The 20,838-nt window shown below is 44.4% G+C and overlaps 1 protein-coding gene across 2 annotated transcripts in view; it reads left to right on the top strand.

Annotated features, from left to right (window-relative positions):
* ADAMTS12 (ADAM metallopeptidase with thrombospondin type 1 motif 12) overlaps positions 1–20,838 on the top strand; it is a 370,221-nt gene that overhangs the window by 75,051 nt on the left and 274,332 nt on the right. The gene's annotated exons all lie outside the window — the stretch shown is intronic.

Genomic DNA, 20,838 nt, shown 5'->3' with positions numbered 1-20,838 from the left:
TGTATGGAGCTGCTCATTCTGGGCAGATGCAGCCACATTCCAAGGCAGGATGCTGTGCAGTCAGTCATCCTCCTAATCCCCTCAGTGGGTGTGGGGCTGACTGAAGACTAAGCCCCACGTGCGCTGTCCGTGTTTCTGGTCATGCTGGATTCTTATACTTTGTTCATATAAGAACACAGAGTATTGTTCAACTGTCTTGGCAGTTTATACATTTTCAAAATCTTTTATTTCTTCAATGAGATTGCATTTCTAATACTCATCATGCTAATGAACAGGACCCCAGTCTCACTAATAATTTTTTATATACATTGTGCACGGTATAGACGGTTGATGTTGACTCAGAGAAGAGGATTAGCGGGAGCCCCTCAGGGAGTGTAACTCTTCATTTTAATGCCAGCTGACCACCCCACCAGTGACACTTGCTGATTCTGGGTAGGTCTTCTTCTGAAGTCAGGAGCTGCTTTTTAAATGTTTTAAGTCTCCAGAACCTTGTTCAATTCCTGGCTTTGAGAATTCCTCAATAATCACTTCTTAAATGAATGAATAGGCAAGATTTTGCTGCAAAGAGATCCCACACCTGGAGGAGTAAATGTGTTACCCTGTACAAATTTCCCAATGATAGCAATTATAGTACCTCTCCCATAAAAAAACGAGTCATGGGATATTCACTTTGCTTGGCTGTTGCTAACATGTACAGTTTGAAAGAATGTTCAAGGTATTTATTGGGGTGGTGAGATGAGGAGAGGGTAAGGATTCAGAGGAGCAGTGCCTTAGAAAGAGTAGGTTAGCCTGTTTTCTATTAACTCCTCCTGGATGTTAACTTCAGATGCCACCAGAGGAGATTGCCTGAGGTCTTCATAAAACTTTAAGCAAGGGAGTTGGTGAGGACATTTATGAGGAGGAACGGGGGAAGATGCAGGGAACAGGGACCCAGGTATCCAACCGAGCCATGGTTGCTGAGTTGCTGTTACCATAGTATCACAAAGCAGAGGCATCTTTGGTGATAAGCACCAACCCTGCAGATATACTGTGGGTGGCATCCTCTTGTTTGACAAACGTGACCTGCCTGTGGTTAGGATTCAATTTTGTACATGGCCCAGCATAGTTTTTCTAGAAGATAGTAGCTTGGGCATATGTTCGACAGAGAAACAAACTTTTCAACTCAGCCCCTTTCAGAAAGCTCTTTGATTAGTCTTGGAAAGAGGTTCTCTCCTTTCCCAGTGACAAAATATCTCAGTGATCTGGCACAGAGATCAGAAAGAGTGAAAATCATGGAGATGGGAACACCTTAGCAGTCATCTCTGACTTTCCCTCACAGGCAGCTTTTGATCATGGCTATTTGATGCAACTAAAGGCATCTATCTCCTCCTCAATGACAGACATCATGTTTTGCTCATCCTTGTACCTTCAGAACTGTTTCTGGTATACCATAGGTGCTTAATAAATGTTCCTAGAGTGAATGAGTTCATTTTGAGGCTTTTATTTTTTCAAGAAGGAAACCACAAAGGAAAGTAGAGAGCTATGTAAGGACAGATGGAATCTGTTTGAGGGAGAATCAGAATAAGGAGCCTGTCACAAGTTAAGTGCTTTTTCTGGTATATGAAGTCACATGACATCATATGACATCATAACAAAGTACATCATGCCATGTCATGCCATGAAGCATGTTCTCTCATTGTTTGTCTCAGGCTAAACTGCCCAGGTGTGATTTGAGAACACACCAGCTCTCTGAAATTAAAAGCCCTGATTTTTTCATTGCCTATTTCTGTGGTATAAATACACCACCATGGTTGGTTTCAGGCTTCCCAGGTGGCTCAGTGGTAAAGAATCTGCCTGCCATGCAGGAGACACAGGTTCAATCCCTGGGTCAGGAAGATCCCCTGGAGAAGGAAATGTCAACCCATTTCAGTATTCTCGCCTGGGAAATCCCATGGATAGAGGAGCCTGGCGGACTATAGTCCATGGGGTCGTGAGAGAGTCGGACAGGAATGAGTAACAAACAACAACAAACAGAAGCCGTGGGTTTTAAGCATTAGTTTCCTATGGCTGCTGAAACAAATGACCACAAATCTAGGAGCATAAATCAACAAAAATTTATTCTCTCTCACTCCCGGAGGCCAGTATTCGAGAATAAGTTTCACTGTGCTGAAATCAGGATGTCAGCAGGACTGCACTCCCTCTGGAGGCTCTAAGGGGTCATCTAATCCTTGCCTTTTCTACCTTCTGGTGGCTGCTGGTAGGGCTTGGCTTGTGACCACATCCCTCCACCTTCTGTCTTGCTGGTCACATGGCCTCCTCCTCCTCTGTATCAGATCTCCTTCTGCACTCCTCATAAGCATTTCTATAAGACTGCATTAAGGGTCCACCCAGATAATACTTACTCCCATCTCAAGATTCTTAACACATCTGCAAAGTTTTTTTTTTTTTTTTGGCCATATGAATTAACATTCTCCAGCTCTAGGAATTAGGATATGATATCTTTTGGAGGGCCATTATTCAAGAAATCACACTTCTGTTTAACAGCTTGCTCACAAAATGCCTAATTATTTAGCAAATGGTTCTCACAAGCAGGTACAAGAGACAGGGTACCACTGAATGTGAGCTTCTTGCAGGAAGAGATTGGTGCTGCTCCTTAATTTGTATCCTCTGCAATCTCTAGTTGGTGTCAGTCAACATGAGCTAGTGCTTAAAAAGTACCTTTGGCTAAAGGAGACCTTAGTGTCATCCCCAAAGCCAGTTAATGTAAAACCACATTGGTTGTTTATTTCTAGGAAAAACCTCCAGACTGTGAGAATTGTAGCAGGAACAACTAGTTGAAGGCTCTTGAACATGGTCAAAACACATAGCTTGGTAAAAGAGTTTAATGGGCCATGGCCAAAATTGACAGTGTTGAGTACTTTGGAAAACCCACTTATCTGCAGTGACTCAGTTTCTGAATGCTCCCCTCAGGTCAGATTTTCCAGTCCTGATTTTCTTTTTTTTTTTCCTGTATCCTTTGTCCTCTCAAGACTATGCTATTTGAGCAGGGATTCTGTGTTCAGCTTCCTCATGACCCCTCCCCACCTACCTGCATCTAGTCCTACAAGGCTAGTATAGTGCCTTGGATTTCATGCCTCCATGATGCTTTTGATCTGCATCAACTGACTGAGCCACTCGCCATATTGAAGTGTGTGTCCCTGTGTATGTGTGTAAAACTACTAAATGAGTGAAAACCAGAACAGGTCTTGTATTTTTCTAAAGTGATCAAGTCCATGTATCATAACGGCATCTCCTTCAGTTCCAGTGCTTGGTTGATACAGGTTATGTTACCTGGGCGCTCACAGGAGACCACAGTCCTGCTGTTTAGAGCATCTTCAAGAATGTTGGCCCCACATCCCTCTAGTCCTGGGACATACTCTGGCCTTCTGCTCTCTACCACTCCTTCATCTAGTGACATCACCCCAGTTCCCCTCTGCCTGGTTTGAGGGGGAGATGGTGCATGCAGCATATAGAAGAGGGCCCTCTGAGCTGCTCTTCTGGTCTTTTGTTGAAGCCAGGGCACTGACCAAACAACAAAGGCCTTTTACCGTCCTTCACAGTCTTGCTTTCAGATGGTCACTCAATCTTTCTGATAGCCAAGAGAGAAAGAGAGGGGAAATATATTCACTAAACATATACTTTATGTAGGCATTGGGTAAGGTGGTTTACAATATAGTTTTCTACTGAATCCGTTTGAAAACCTAGCCAGTGGGGCCTTATCCTCATTTTGTGGATGATAAGATTTGTGCATGGCCAAAGAAGTGGGCAAGTTAGCAGGTACATAAAGTAGTTGGGGAATGAAGGTGCCTGATGAATGATGATCAATCAGTAAACTGGGTATTACAATTCCTGCTTTACAAAAAATGTGTTCATAGTCCAAAATGGTTCAGAACGTGCCGAATTTCTCTTGTGGGGAACCCCACCACTACCATCATCTGTACCTTCTGCATTATGTGCCAGCTCACTTTGGCCTATGTGCTCAGCTGTGGTCACCTGCAGGTCAATATTCCTGTGTTCCTCTGGGTCCCAGAGTTTTTCTCCTGGGAAACCCCATTTGACACTAGTTGGAAGGGGTCTTATTTTAGAGAGAAGGCTTATCAAAGTGTGAGCAGTTTCTTATGCTATTCATGACTCTTTTAATCCCAGTGTCTACCAACCTTTATTTCTTATAACTCCAGGAAATAGGGTGTTTTTTTTTTCCAGCATTACTGACATAAAATTGACAAAACTGTAAGATGTTTAAAATATAATGATTTGATGTATACATTGTGAAATGGTTCTCCCATTGAGGTAATTATCACATCTGTTACAGCACACACTTACCTTTTTCAAAGTGAGAATATTTAAGTTTTACTCTTTAAGTCAACTTCAATTATACAACACAGTCTTATCAACTATAGTCATTATGTTATATATGAGATTCTCAGACTTTATTAATATTACATGTAATAGAAAGTTGTACTTTTTTACCGACCTCTTCTTATTTCTCCCACCTCTCAGCCCCTGGCAACCACTTTTCTGTATGAGTTCAACTTTTAATTTTTTTAGATTCTACATGTAAGTGATACATACTATTTAATACTTATCTTTTTTGATCTGGATTATTTCACACAGCAGAATGCCTTCCAGGCTCATCCATGTTGTCGCAAGTGTCAGGATTTCCCTCTTTTTAAAGCCTGAATAATATTCCACTGCTTGTGTGTATTATGTATACCACTTTTTCTTTTATATTCATCTATTGATGGACACTAAGGTCATTCCCATGTCTTGCTTATTCTGAATAATGCTGCAGTCAGCATGGGATTACAAATACATCTTTGAGAGAATGAGTTTGTTTCCTTTGGATATAGACCCAGAAGTGAGGTTGAGGGACCATATGTTCTATTTTTCATTTTCTGAGAAACCTCCATACTGTTTTCCATAGTGGTTGTAGCAATTTAATTCCCATCAACAGTGCACAGGGTTCCCTTTTCTCCATATCTTTGCCAACACTTGTTATCGCTTATCTTTTTGACAGTAACTATCCTAAAAGGTGGGTTTCACAGGTGGCACTAGTGGTAAAGAACCTGCCTGCCAATGCAGGAGATGTTAAGAGATGCGAGTTCGATCCCTGGGTCAGGAAGATCCCCTGGAGAAGGGCATGGCAATCCACTCCAGTATTCTTGCCTGGAGAATACCTTGGACAGAGGAGCGTGGTGGAGCCTGGTAGGCTATAGTTCATAGGCTCGCAAAGAGTCGGACACAACTGAAGCGATTTAGCATGTATGCACGCACACATCCTAAAAGGTTTGAGGTGATAGCTAACCTAACAGGTGTTAGGGGTTAGAAGGAAAGAGCTTACAGGTGTGTGAGTTTCAGGTGGTAGTATTTAAACAGACTACAACATAAATGGCATTTTCTTGAGTTCTACAGGGCAGGAGGCCTCCTCAACTCTTTTGGCCGGGAAGGTCACAGGTCCTTAACCACTTTTAAGAGTATAAAAGTGAAGGTAAGTTCTTTTTGTCTAGTGACTGGGACTGTGGGAGGCCAGACATCTAAATTTTTCAAAAAATTTTATTGGAGTATAATTGCTTGACAATATTGTGTTAGTTTCTGCTGTACAACAAAGTGAATCAGCTATATGCACTCATATATCCCCTCCCTTGTAAACCTCCCTCCCATCTCTCCCCCCCAAATTTGTCGATATGAGATAAGCTAAAGGATTGTTTGCTGACACTCTTGTTATCAGAATATTACCTTATCATGCCTGAATGTAGAGATTCTTTTATAGAAGAAGGTTTCTCAGATTCCTTTTAATCCTGCCTTCTGTGAATTCTTTGCTTTTCATTTTGGACGTGACTTGATCCTATAATACCTGGAAAGAAGTCAGGCTGCTTTGAAGGGCTCTCGAGGCATCAGTCGTCACAAAGGTCATCCATCATCCAGTATTCATTCCGGAAGGCAGTTAATGCCACACAACTCTCATTTGAAATCACAGGGTTTTGATTTGTATTTATTTTTATTGAAGTATAATTTACATATAACATTATATTAGTTTCTGGTGCACAATATAATGATTTGATATTTGTATGTACTTTGGAATAATCACCATTATAGGTCTAGTTAGCATCTGTCATCATACATGGTTAACAAAAGTTTTTTCTCTTCTGATGAGAACTTTTAAGGTCTACTCTCTTAGCAGCCGTCAAACATGCAATCTGGTATCATTAACTATAGTTGTCATGCAGTTTTCATTACATCCCTATGACTTATTTTATAACTGTGAGTTTATACCTTTTGACCTCCTTCACCATTTCTCTCCCTAACCCAAGTTTTAATCTTTCAAATAAAATGAAGATATGGCTGAGATTTGGGCTTTGAATGGGGTTTTGAAACTGCCCTTTGCACCACCGCTTTGTCATGGAATTGGAATGGCAAGTAGCAGCCCTGATATTAACAAAGTTGGAATCGACATAACTTGATTTACAATAAAAAGGATTCCTGTTTGTTTCAATAGCAGGCAAAGCTTGGCTGTTCAGGATGCCTCTTCATCCTTTCATCCCATCTTTCCTTTACTTATTCTTCAAGGAGAGGTGGGAGGGACAGTCTCTGGTTCCTGGAAACTTTGGGCAGGTTTCATTCCGTGTCATCCCTTTGAACTTCAGTTTTTTAGCTTCAAATTTGTTCCCTGTGAAAATATGCTTTCTCCTTGGAGGTGGTCAGTGAAACTGTCCGAGCCTGTTTTCGGTTTGGAGCAGTGGTTCTCCCTCCGCTCCTTCCCCCAAGGCAATTCTTAATGTTGGTTGCATGTTAGAATCACCTGGGGAACTTTGGAAACTCTTGGCACCTCAATCCCACCACCAAATACATGGATTCAGTTGGTTGGGAGGCAGGTGACACTGGATGTGTGAAGCCAAGCTTAGAACTGGTGGCTTACAGGAAGGAGCCAGTGGAGGTTTAGATGGGGCTGGAGGAGAAGCACATGTTTGGGAAGCTGGGGAGTAGAGATGATAGGGAAGAAAAGCAAGGAAAGAGCAGAAATGCATAAGGCATAGATGAGAAAGCTGAATGAGGGAAATACAGGCTTCTCAGATCTCACTCTCGCTAGATTGGTCCAAGGAGAAAGCTTCCCCCTATTTTAGCTTCCTCAGTTAAATGATTTCCAGGGATGCTAAAGCTGCTGATGCCAGGAGTTGAAGGCATCAGACGTTGAAAGAGAACTACCATTTAAGATTGCCCGTTGGCTGATTTGGATTTATGCATGGACAAAGTCAAGATGAGGGAGCAATCAAACTTACTAATTACAGATATGACTGTGTTTAGTGTAAAACAACTTTTAAAATAGAGGATGCATAAAGTAAATAGTGGAAGTCCCTAAGGTTGCCTTCAGAGATAAAACTTCATCTGATTATTCTTCTGAATTTTTTATGCATGTTGATACTTGCACATATGTATTTGTAAATACACATATATATGTATGCATACATGTATAGATATGTGTGTGTGTGTGTGTCTTATAGTTGTCAGAAATGGGTATGGTTATGCTGGGGAAAAGACTCTTATGCTGGGAAAGACTGAAAACAAAAAGAAAAGAGGGCAGCAGAGGATGAGATGGTTAGATAGCATCACCGACTCAATGGACGTGAATCTGAGCAAACTCTGGGAGATAGTGAAGGACAGGGAAGCCTGGTGTGCTACAGTCCATGGGGTTGCAAAGAGTTGGACACAACTGAAGCAACAGACAGTTGCTTCAGGGTAACAGACAACCCTAAACTCAGTTGAACACAGAAAAGTTTATTTCTCACTCCAGTATTACATGCATATTGACTAGGGCACCTATTCGTCATAGTCACTCCAAGATCTAGGTTGCTAGAGGCTTGATCTCAACACTTACTTTCAAGATAAACTTGGGAGGGAGTGAGAACTCTGAGGCCCATGCTGGTATGTAAATGTTCTGGCCTATAAGTGACACATGTCGCTTATGCTCACAACTTCTTGGTCATAACTAGACATGTGGCCCCACCCAATTAAAGTGGGCCCAGAATTGTTCAGTTTTCCATGTGCCTGGAAAAAAAGGAGTATGGGCATCAGTGAACAACACAGTATAAATGTTGCCTATCTATATGAGTGTATGTAATTTTAAAATGAAAGTATAAAAAAAATGTGTACATATCACTAACAGTAAACATGGAGTCGTACTCTTTTATAATTAGATGCCTTTCGTACAGCTGGAGAAGGAAATGGCAACCCACTCCTGTATTCTTGCCTGGAAAATGTCATGGATGGAGGAGCCTGGTGGACTACAGTCCACAGGGTCTCAAAGAGTCAGACACAGTTGAACGATTTCATTTTCACTTTAATGCAGCTGAATACCTTGACATCTTTCCACACCAATATATGTCTTGCCTATTCTAAAGTTTGCATAGGAGCATGTTCATTCTATTTTCTGACTCGTCTCTCCAGAGTTTACCATATGCCAGGCCCTCTACTGGGTACTAGACTGAATAAGATGCACATGGCAGCTTTGCTCTCATGGCGCACTCTGTGGAGCCCCTATGTAGTGTACCCACTGTGGGTCTGTACTGCAATCTGTCTTCTTGGAGAGCATATTAAAAAGCAGAGACATTACTTTGCCAACAAAGGTCTGTCTAGTCAAAGCTATGATTTTTCCAGTAGTCATGTATGTGAGAGTGGGAGTATAAAGAAAGCTGAGAGCCAAAAAATTGATGCTTTTGAACTGCGGTGTTGGAGAAGACTCTTGAGAGTCCCTTGGACTGCAAGGAGATCCAACCAGTCTATCCTAAAGGAAATCAGTCCTGAATATTCATTGGAAGGACTGATGCTGAAGCTGAAGCTCCAATACTTTGGCCACCTGATTCAAAAAACTGACTCATTGGAAAAGACCCTGATGCTGGGAAAGATTGAAGGCAGGAGGAGAAGGGGATGACAGAGGATGAGATGGTTGAATGGCATCACCGACTCAATAGACATGAGTTTGAGCAAGCTCCGGGAATTGGTGATGGACAGGGAGCCTGGTGTGCTTCAGTGCATGCAGTCACAAAGAGCTGGACAGGACTTGAGTGACTGAACTGAACTGAATTGATGTCCTTGTTGTGGGACATTTAGACAATACAAATAATGATGTAGGCAGCATAATTGTGCATTTATCTTTGGGCACTGTGCAAGGTTGTTTTTTTTTTCTCTTGCCAACAGTGGAGAATAAATTATAAATCCTGGCAGGTCTCCATGGTGCCCAGAAAGATTCTGTTCATTGTAATGGAGGTGCCAGTCGATCTCTCTATAGTGGGGCTCTCCAAGTAGAATTTCCAGGTGTTTGTTGCTGGACTATTCCACAGCTTACTCCAGCATTTAATTGCTACTGAAACAGTTCACCTAAGGTCCTTGGTCCCTTCCTTCTCTTCAGCCTTTACTTTATTTATTTATTTTTTTAAATAAATTTATTTATTTTAGTTGGGGGCTAATTACTTTACAATATTGTAGTGGTTTTTGCCATACATTGACATGAATCAGCCATGGGTTTACATGTGTTCCCCATCCTGAACCCCCCTCCCACCTCCCTCCCCATCCCATCCCTCTGGGTCATCCCATTGCCCCAGCCCTGAGCATTTGCCTCATGAATCGAACATGAAATGGTGTTCTGTTTCACATATGATAATATACATATTTCAATGCTATTGTCCCAGAACGTCCCACCCTCACCTTCTCCCTCAGAGTCCATAAGACTGTTCTATGCATCTGTGTCTCTTATTCTGTCTTGCATATAGGGTTATCGTTACCATCTTTCAAATTCCATATATATGCATTAGTATACTGTATTGGTGTTTTTCTTTCTGGCTTACTTCACTCTGTATAATGGGCTCCAGTTTCATCCATCTCAATAGAACCGATTCAAATGTATTTTTTTTAATGGCTGAGTAATATTCCATTGTGTATATGTACCACAGCTTCCTTATCCACTCGTCTGCTGATGGACATCTAGGTTGCTTCCATGTCCTGGCTATTGTAAACAGTGCTGCGATGAACATTGGGTTACACGCGTCTCTTTCAATTCTGGTTTCCTCGGTGTGTATGCCCAGCAGTGGGATTGCTGGGTCATATGGCAGTTCTATTCCCAGTGTTTTAAGGAATCTCCACACTGTTCTCCATCAGCCTTTACTTTAGATGGTGGGGTGAACATGGTGGATTTTCAGAGCCTTCCATGTCTGGGCTCTTAATGACTGTGAGAGAGAGGCTCTGAGAGGAGCATTGTTCATCCCCACCGGACCCCACATAAAAACTCCCCTGCAAGGAGCTCTAGGAGTTTGTCCGCCCACCACTCCTCTGCATAACTTCCTTACTAGAATCCTCTTCCATTTTGTTCCCAAATGTGCTTTGGGATGACACTTACTCAAATTTTTGATTTAAGACAGACTGTTTCCTAGTCTCAGTTCTATGAGTAGGTTCCGCACCACCCCCATATTATTTCACATGATTTAGAGGGTCTGGTTAGATATGAGATGGTTGGATAGCATCACCAACGCATTTGAGCAAGCTCCAGGGTAGTGGAGGACTGGGTAGCCTGACATGCTGCAGTCCATGTGCTTACAAAGAGTCTGACGCGACTTAACCACTGAACGACAGCAGGGGCTCTGGCGATCTATATTTTGTTTGTTTGTTTCTGCACTCTCTTTCCCGGATCCCTCCCATGTATTCAGTGTCCTCCATCATAGAGCATTAGGTGGGGGTGACTCATTTTTTATCTTATTCCCATGGAACATTATTTTAGGGTGGGTGTGTTATAACATATTGAGACATTTCAAATTGCTGAGCTGGCCAGCCTCATGATTTTCTTGTCTTTACCACTAGGGCAGTGCCATCGTGTACACTGAGGGCCTGGGCAGATGCTTGCAGACTGGGTTGACTTGACTCTTTCAGCCCATGGGTCCTACTGTGTTTGCTTTGGGGCTGGAAATATTGAGAGCATTCTTCCCAGCTTTCTTCTGCTGTGCCTTTAGAGTTTCCCAAGAAAACCCAGACTTTGCTGTATACAAAAGTCCCTTCTTAAAACCAACTGCTTGAAAGTAACAAACTTTTCAAGTGTCTTTTAAAAATATTTAGAACTTTGTAATTACTAAAAACAAGATGTAAATGTCAGTGTCTTCTCTGGGAGGAAAAGGACATCCTTGGGTTGTCCCCTGAAGACTGTTTCAAGCTGCCAGTGGAGTTATTTTGGGAGCTGAGTTTCTGATGGGTGACAGCTCAAGACGTTGATTCATAGAGTCAGAAAGAACACTGCTTTTTTGCTCTTCCCTCAGCTTCTGGAACGGAGAAGGCAATGGCACCCCACTCCAGTACTCTTGCCTGGAAAATCCCATGGATGGAGAAGCCTGGTGGGCTGCGGTCCGTTGGGTTGCGAAGAGTCGGACATGACTAAGTGACTTCACTTTCACTTTTCACTTTCATGCATTGGAGGAGGAAATGGCAACCCACTCCAGTGTTCTTGCCTGGAGAATCTCAGGGACAGGGGAGCCTGGTGGGCTGCCGTCTATGGGGTCGCACAGAGTCAGACACGACTGAAGCGACTTAGCAGCAGCAGCAGCTTCTGGAAAGTTGGCCCCTTGTAGGCTCTGAGGGAAATATTCAGGTGTGTGTGTGTCTCAGACACCTGCCAAGCCAGAGAGTGCTGAGACAGCCTCCACAGTTGTGAGGGCAGCTGCTACCTCTTCATCTGCTGATGTGCCACCCACAGTGGCAGGACCGAAGGGAAATGGAGTGTGGGAAGGGTCTCAGCTAGGCAGTAGGCACATCCCTCCCTACCTGCACCGCTGTCTCCAGTCAAGGAGATATCACGTTCTTGGTTTATTTACTCCATAGGGTAGCTGGGCTATAAACTGAGAAGAGAGGATGGCGTGATGATAAGAGAGGTCGGCTCACAGACACCAGGCTGGATCCAAAGGAACAAGGTTCTTTGCAGGCTGCCTCCACCACCCCTCCACCAGGCCAGCATTACCTTGCTTGCTTGAGTGCCCTCAACGGCACTCTTCTTAAATAATGAGAACACTTGAAGAGATGGCTGAGTCTCTTCTTCCCCAGGAATTCTTCCTTGACTCTTCTAAAAATGTGTATCTGTCCTTTTTTGAAACTTTCCAAGTCAGTGCCACATTCTGACACTTGCTTTCATGTGTATTCTGTTGTTCCCTCATGTTTTGTGTGTCAGTCATGATTCCTCAAGGACAGGTGTGCTCAGAGGTAGAGAAAACGCATCACACATTGAACTGGAAAATCACTGCACTTGGCTGAAGGATCAGCTGGTCAACTTTTCCCCATCATTATGAGTATGGAATTTAACATGGCCAAGGCGGATTAGATATTAGCCTCCTCCTTTCTTCCATGATCATCTTTCACTCCTTCTGACAGCCCCTTCCATTCCAATCAAACTCAGATATTTATTCTTCTCTGACATTTCTTTCTTTGGACCTTGAGTCCAGTTGTTCCTCTGGTTTTTTATTCCCCTTTCCCAGTGTGTTTTTAAAATTCTATCCTTCCTTCAAGGCTCCTTCTGGGTTCCATCCCCCCTAAGAGGGCAGCATTGTCGATTTTGTCCTGTATTAACACTGATAATAATTAGTATTTGATGATTGGTCTTGGTCACGTTTTACATGTGTCTTTTCTGGTCTAAAATGTCAAGACTGTGTCTACTATTTCTATATTATTTTAGAGCCGGCAGGATCATTAATAACTATTGCTAGAACCATCTTGCTGATAGTACCAGACTTTGAGATTCATTTTAAAAAGGGGCTGGTTTGACAAACAGATCATTGTCTAGAACCTTTGTACTGAAAATACAATACAAATTGAGTTGTGGGTATCAAATTGAATGTGAGGATAACATATGGAGCTTCATGTGGAAATGTATTAAATAAGAAAATTGGGTTAATTTGGGTAAAATTTGGGTAAGTTTTAAAGTCTCATTTTGAAAAATATAAAATTCAGTTAAAAAATATGATTAGATAATCTTCCATTTATATCAGTGTCCAGATGTTAAGAAATCTACCTCCCTAAAGCTTCTGTTGCTGAATGGTCATTACAGTTCTCAGTATTTGACACTATTCAGAAAATTATTTTTAAGAAATGGAACAAAACGGAGTTTATTCTCTACAACTTTAATTCTTAATTAAAACAAATAAAAACGTCTGACATTTTCCTTTAAAAATTTGAGCAGATTCTCATTTTGTGGGAATGGACATAAAAATAAGATTATTCTTAATTTTAGATACATTAGAGATAAATATGTAGCCATAAAGGAGTAAAAGGGGTTTATTAATTCTACAAAGATTTATTGAGCACCCACTAAATGGCAGGCAGTATTCTAGAGACAATAGTGAACCCACATAAGAATTCATGCGCTCCTAGAGCTTCCATATTGAAGAAGATATCCAGGAAATAAACATGATAGAAATATCTACTTTGTTTGACGGTGATCAGTACCAAGGAGAACAATAGAGCAGGAAAGGAGGGAAAGAGTTATGGGGATGGTTAAGTGGATAGGGTGGCCAGAGAGGGCTTCAGTGAGAAGATAACTTTAAGTCCAGACCCCTGGAGATGAGGGAGTGAGCTATGAAAGTATATGGGGAAAGGGCTCCGTTGACTGAAAGAACAGTATTTACAAAGATGCTGGGACAGAAATGTGCCTGGTATTAAAGGCCCAGCAAAAAGGCCAGTGTAGTTGGAATTGAGTTAGTAGGGTGTTGGGTAGCTGGGGGTGGGAGTAGACATTCCTAGGGCCTCAGATCCATTGTTGGGACCTTGCCTTGCCTCTGAGGGAGCTAGGAGCCATGGGGGCAGATTGAGGAGTGCAGTGACATGACATCACTTATATTTCACCTGCTGTGATGAGCATGGGGCTTCCCTAGTGGCTCAGATGGTAGAGAATCTGCCTGCAATGTGGGAGACCTGGGTTCGATCCCTGGGTTGGGAAGATCCCCTGGAAAGGGAATGGCTACTGAAGTGGGACAAGGCAGAGGGCTGAGAAACCAATTAAGAGACCACAGGATGGAGTGAGTGGAACCTCTGACCTGGAGGGTCTTAGTGTCTGAGGCTAGGGGGTTGATAGATGCAAGTGAATATGGCAGAAGTGTTGAGCACACACCAGCTATCAAGGAAGGGCCTCTTCATAGGTGGTTGTTGTTCAGTTGCTAAGTTGTGCCATAGGTTACATCATTTAAATTTTACAGAATTCCAGAGAAAGGGAAGGCTAGAATTGGGGAGGAGAGAGAGAGGGAGCTGGGGATGGCAGGGAGAGAGATAGATGTCCTTTGTTTTACAGATAGGTTCTGAGAGATGAAGGAATTGCCAAAGTTCACACAGTGACTGCACTTTTAGGTAGATTGAGGAGCCAGAGAGAGGGACTGAGAGGTGAGGCCTGGGATACCTAAGGGCACGTGCACCTTGCTTTGACTGGTTACATGCATGCAGAGTGACGTCTGAATTCGTACATCTCCAGGAAACGGAACTCGGGCGTATCCTCTGTGGGAACGTGTTCCTTCAGTCCTCCTCAGGTCCCAGGGTGATGTCTGGGGCAGCCAGTCTCCACCCCCAGCCTGCCTTGTCCTTGCAGGAGCCATTCTCCACAGAAGCCTGGGAGAGGAAGGCCCTTCACACCTACTGCAGCTTCTCTTTGTCGTTTGCTGTCTGCCTTTGTGAGGGCAGACAGCACAAGGACACAGGCCTGTAGTTTAAAGAGGTGTATTCTTGCTGAGAGAATCCTAAGGACAGAGGAGCCTGACAGGCTGCAGTCCATGGGGTCGCAAAGAGTCGGACACGACTGACGTGACAATGCACACGTGTATTGAGGAATCTGAACACTTGGCCTCTGTCCTCAAGAACTTTTTAGTTTGGGGTGAGGGAAGATGGAACACCAAAAATAACCCAGTAGGGAGACAGGAAGCTGGCCTTCACTGAAGTTCTTCAGAAAGGAGAGCGTGGGGCCAAGCTGCCATGTCACTTCCTTGGTCAGGACCACAGTCTTGGGGGGGCAGGAGAGAGGGGCATCGAGTGAGGCAGGGGAGGAAGGAGGCTGTGCTGCCAATCTGGGACCCCTTGGCATCAAGTGGGGTTGATGGCTGCTTCTGAGGAACAACACAGAGTCCTGCTTCTCAGGGCAGCCTGCTTAGAGGTGGGAGGGGAAGCAGATGTATATGTTGGCTCTGTCCTCCTTTGTTCAGAGGTCTCCCCATGCAGTCCTGTTCCTCTGCACTTCTTGAGTATGCATGGTTGAGTGTCAGGAGTGGGTGCCATGGCATCTCTCACCTCACAGTCAACAGAGAAGTCTCAGAAGAGGAGGTGGATAGTAGGCAAAAGTGGTTACCAGGTGCCATCTAGCCATGCCCTACAGAGCTGATCACACTCCAGGCAGCTGATTATCAGAGTACCTGTGGGGACAAGTGGCTAGAGCCCTGGGACAGGTGAAGCCCAGATGATCTGAACTGTCCAATGCCCCCAGGGCAATCCCAAGGGAAGGTGACTGGCCCAGAGTCTGCAGTTGAGTCTGGTGTTTAGGGAGTGCCCAGTGGAGGGGGAACAGAGGCAGTGACTCAATCCTGGAAGCCTGTCTGGAGAGGCTGACTTTGGTGTCAGTTCAAAGGTGCCAGGGTTGGGCCGTATTTAGTTGATTAGGCTATGCACTGGACAAAGACGCCAGCCATAGGACGAACAGGAGTTGGAATCTAGCTCGTACTCTGCTCACCATGTTGCCTCCCATGGGTTGGACTGCAGTATGGAAAAGAAGGGGCATCTTTTAAAATTTACATCAGGATTGCCCTGAAGCTGTGATTAGCTTTGCAAGGGCATTGTTCTTTTTGACTTTGCTTCATTGCTATGGAAGCCGCCCGGTAACCAAGGCCAGTGAACCCAGGGGTAAGTCTCTGCTCCTTCAGTTTTGCAGCAGCTGCAGGACAGATCAAAAGTACTCAAACTCCTGAGAAATTCTGTGGTTTTGTCACCTTTCCTCCCACCCCAGTCAGCGATGGCTCTGTACAAGATCAGGGAGAGTAGCCTTGCCAAGGGGCTGAGTCAGCATGTATCTGCCAAGCATGTCCTGTGTGCCCACAGCTGCACAAGTAACCCTGGGGATAAAAAGAAGTAGACGAGATTTCACCAAGGCAGTAATTGGAGTGCATTGTCAATTGTGTAAAATGTGGAGTTGTGATGTTACAAGGTCAGTGTAAACTGGTACTCTTAGATAATAGTTTTTGTCCATCTTCTTCTGAGAAGGGGGACTGGGTGGAAGATGGGAGCTGGCTAGGTGACATGCACATTCCTGGTGTCAAGGGGATTTCCTCTGTGGTGTAGGGTCACTTTGTCCCCTGTCTAGTGGACTAATAAAGTGTGGAAGCAGGTGGGAAGTCAGTTTCAGTGTGAATACCTCAGATATTGTGAGTGAGTCGCACAGGTGATTAGCCCCATAATACATGGACAGAGAGCCATCACCATGGCTGATGTAGCCATGTAAGTGTCTTCAGGGAGTGTCAGAATCCGAACTTGGCCTTGGAAGATGGTTGATATATTAATAAAGGTTCTTTTTGTAGCAAACCACAGAAACCAATATGGTTATCCTAAGCCAGACAAAAAAGGAATTTATTGGAAGATTTGAAAATATGTCTGGAGTATCTCAGAGAATCACGAATGGAACAACCAAGAATGAGAAATTTCAGGAACCAAAGCAACAAGTGTTTGTGGACATTTTCTCCAAAGAATTTTTGTTAACGTGGCTCAGCTGTCACTGTACAGTCTCGCACAGGCGTGCCAAGTTCCAATTCTCAGAAGATAAAGTTTTGATTGGCTTGAACATTCCTCTGGACTGTTCTCTCATTGAGTCCTCTCTGTTGATTCAGAGAAGTTTAAGTGACTTGTCTGGGATTACAGAGCATGTGAATATCAAGATTAAGTTAGGATCTCCAACTTTTCAATACTCTATGCTGCCCAGGCCCTCTTCTTTGGGTAGTTTAAGATTTTAAAACTCCTGATCACTTCTTTCAACCCAGTAGCTACCAGAAAGCTAATTCTTGCTGACAGCCAGGGATTAGGGGTCAATCAGCTATGTCGCCCTGCACAGGAGAAGCTGTGACCAGGTGGGTGAGGAATCAGGGGCAGAGTTTAGGCCAGAGGTGATGTCCTCTGTCTCCTAGAAGGCTTTGAGATCTGGGCTTGGTTTGCCTTCATCACTGGAGCCTGATCTGACAGTGGAGGGATCACCTGTTAATCTGGTGGTCAACCAGGAACCCTCTGATCAATGTTTGTGTCACTAAGTGTGGGTGAACGAGATAGATGTTAGGGATACCTCATTTGGGATGCAGCAGGAAGAACACAGCCTTACCTTTGAAGGGTCGTTAGTCATGTTTACATACATGTGAGAAATAAGCTGGTATCCACTGTTTAACGATATGTCTGTGTGTATGCATATATATGTATGTATCAAGCTAGAAGCTTGATTTGATTCAGATATATGTATATGTGTGTAAATCTATGCACACGTGTGATGCACATATATGTATACACACATACATGTACCACATGCTTGAGTCTAATCAAGCCTCTAACTCATTTTAGCACTTTATGAAACAGGGTACAAGGAAATGAACAGACAAAATCAGATTATGAGTTGTTTTATAGGACAACTGACCTGGTTTCTGCAGGAAGGAAAGACAGGTCAACCTGCTGTAGGACGAAACAGATTGTAAAAGGCAAAACAGCAAAATGCCAAGTATGGGCCTTGCCTGCTCCTTATGTAAACAGATGAACTGTAAGGAGATTTTTTCTTTGAGAAAACAGCAAAAAGTTGGATTGTTTATAACACTCAGAAATTACCTCTCAACCTTGTTAGGTGTTATAAAAGCATAGTGGTTATGTTTGAAGATGTCCATAAATTTAAGTGTAGTATTGGGGTGAAATGACAGGATGTCAGTGATTTACTTAAAATCATGATGTCTGAGTGTGCGTGTCTGCATGTCATGTTGGTTGCTGGAGGGTCCTATTTTCAGTACGAGGGGTGGGACAAGGTGTCCAGTTAGAGGGAGGGGGCTGTGGAGCCCAGCACACCTTCCTCTCCCAGAGCTGACTTGAGCACACCTGCGGGAAACATCCTTTGCCCTGAACTGATCAGTTTGTCAGGAACATTAAGGGGCTTCCCTGGTGGCTCAGACAGTAAAGAATCTGCTTGCAATGCAGGAGACCAGCTTTGATCTCTGGGTTGGGATGATGCCCTGGAGAAGGGAATGGCCTCCAGTATTCTTGCTTGGAGAATTCCGTGGACAGAGGAGCCTGGGAGGCTACAGTCCATGGGGTCCCAAAGAGTGGGATACAAATGAGCAAGTAACACTTTCACTTTCAAACCACAGCCCTGAAATACCAGGGAGAGGGTGCCAGGAGCCTTGTCTCTGTGTTACTTTCAAAACGTTGCTGCTGCCAACATGTTCATTTCTTTTCAAACCTGCTGGGAATGTGGCTGCCAGGGACCCTTTGGCTACCAGCAGCATATCTCCTCTGTGAACCGCTGATTACTTCCTGCTTTCTTGCCTGAGGACCCCGTGGGGGGCCACGGAAAGCTCCTGTCAATTTCTCCATGGCTCTGGGAGTGTAGGCTTCCCCATTCCGCACTCCTCTCGGGGGTGGCCCACTTGTGGCCTGGGGACCAAATGCGTGGGCAGTGCCAACTGGCATTTGGATGACAGGTGTGTCCTTGTCCGCAGTTCACGACACCCACGTGGGGCAGCAGCTGGTTCTCTGAGGATCTGAGCCCCTGCGTCCAAGACCTGGCAGCTGTCAGGCCATCCCCTGGCTGAGCTTGTGTGGCCATCCAGGCTGGTGGGAAGCTCACACGGTATCCACAGCCTATGAGAGCTCTCATGTCCCTACAGATCCTAAGATTTACTCAGAGCAAAACCACCCTTGATTTATAGGATCCGTGCGTCCTGAGTGTGTGTGTCTGCGTGAGTCAGCCTTCTGTGCCCTGAATCACATTTTTGGTGAGCTGGGACTTTGCTCTGAGAGCCTGGAGTTTCCAGGCTCCTGGAATGAGTGGAGAACTCCCCTGCAGAACACTCTGGGGACAGTCAGAGGACCTGGAGGAAGTGTAATTGCTGTGTCTGCACAGAGAGGGTGGTGACCCCTGCCCTGCTTCTCTCACAGGGTTATTGGGGGAATGAAGGAGAATGTGTGTGGAGGTGCTCTGCTAACATTACATGGGCTTTCTGAGGGCTAGACTTGCTTATGCTGAGAGTCACTTCCTCCTCACTAGTAGCCCCTCTCTTTCTCTCAGGCTGTGATCCAACGATCCGCTCACAACTGAAATTCAAACTCGCTGGCTGGTGCACCTACTTCTGGCTTTTCTAATCAAGCCCCATTCATTTCCCCACTGACTCCGCCGTTGTGTGCGCATGCTCAGTTGCTTCAGTTGTGTCTGACTCTGTGCGACCCTATAGACTAAGCTGTCAGACTCCTCTGTCCATGGGATTCTCCAGGCAAGAATACTGGAGTGGGTTGCCGTGCTCTCCTCCAGGGGATCTTCCCGACCTGGGAATCGAACCCACATGTCTTATGTATCCTGCATTGGTAGGTGTGTTCTTTACCACTAGTGCCACTGGGAAACCCTGGAGTCCCTGGCAAATGAAATCCCATGGAACTATCCAGAGCAAGACAACATTACTTCTTTTTTGTACCTCCACCTGGTATATTTTAGTAGTCTTGCCTTTCCTTCCTCCCTCCCTCCCTCCTTTTCCTCTCTCCCTCTTTTCATCTTCTTCCTTCCTTCTGTTACTTATCAGGGTTTGTGGATTCTTTAATCAGTAGAAATTGATAAGTGGCCAGGCAAGACTTTATTGGGACTCATGCTGCAGCACAAGGAAGTGAAAAGAAACAGGTTCTCTTGTTCACTCCCTGAGGGGTGGTGAGCTGGTCTCTTAAATGGGGTGAGGGAAGGGGCAGGTTCAGGGGTCTGGATGGAGGGTTGTGTGGGTGGTCTGCCCACTTCCTGTGCTGTGTGAGGGACCATGCACAGTACCTCGCTTCTCCTCTGGACACCTCAGAACTGGCAGTTAGGTTTTGATTCTTTTGTATCTTGCTGTTCATAATTTGCCTCAACTGCACAAGTGGCTCTAGTGGTAAAGAACCCGGCTGCCAATGCAGGAGATGTAAAAGACATGGGTTTGATCCCTGGGTTGGGAAGATCCCCTGGAGGAGGGCAAGGAGAATCCCATGGACAGAGGAGCCTAGTGGGCTATCGTCCATAGGATTGCAAAGAGTCGGACACAACTGAAGTGACATAGCATGCTCATGCATGCAGTTATTTTTAGTTCCTTGTAAATGTCTTTGTATTCTGTTACTGGAGGAGACATTTGTCCAGGTGCAGGCTCTGCAGTAAAAAGTCCTGGATCCCAGCCCATCTCACTTCTTGGGACATTTTTATACTATTCCAGTGAGTTAGCCTCAAATGTAATTACATTTATTATCTTGAATATGTACTCATTTATTGGACAGGCAGAGAGATGATCCAGGCCTCTCTCAAAATTGCTTGTGTGTTTCAGTTAGAGAAGGTATGTTAATCCAACTTCTGTTATGTGATGGCAACTGCTGATGACTGTTCAGAAGGAATCATCCATGGGCAGGTGTTCGTGTCCCAGCACAGATTGCAGTGCAAGGACCTGGACATGCTCCACAACCATTAGCTGGTGATCCAGGCAAGGACAGGGGTGCCCATCTGCTCTGGAATTAATTGGCATCCTTATGAGATCATCTTGATTGGAGGTGACTAAGAGTTCCCTGTTCCCTCCCATGGAGTGAAGCTGG

Source organism: Giraffa tippelskirchi, chromosome 8 (genome assembly GCF_054371585.1).
Source record: "Giraffa tippelskirchi isolate mGirTip1 chromosome 8, T2T-mGirTip1v1.2.pri, whole genome shotgun sequence".
NCBI lineage: Eukaryota > Metazoa > Chordata > Mammalia > Artiodactyla > Giraffidae > Giraffa > Giraffa tippelskirchi.
Note: the sequence above shows the minus strand (reverse complement) of the source record. Positions and strands in the feature narration are given on the sequence as shown.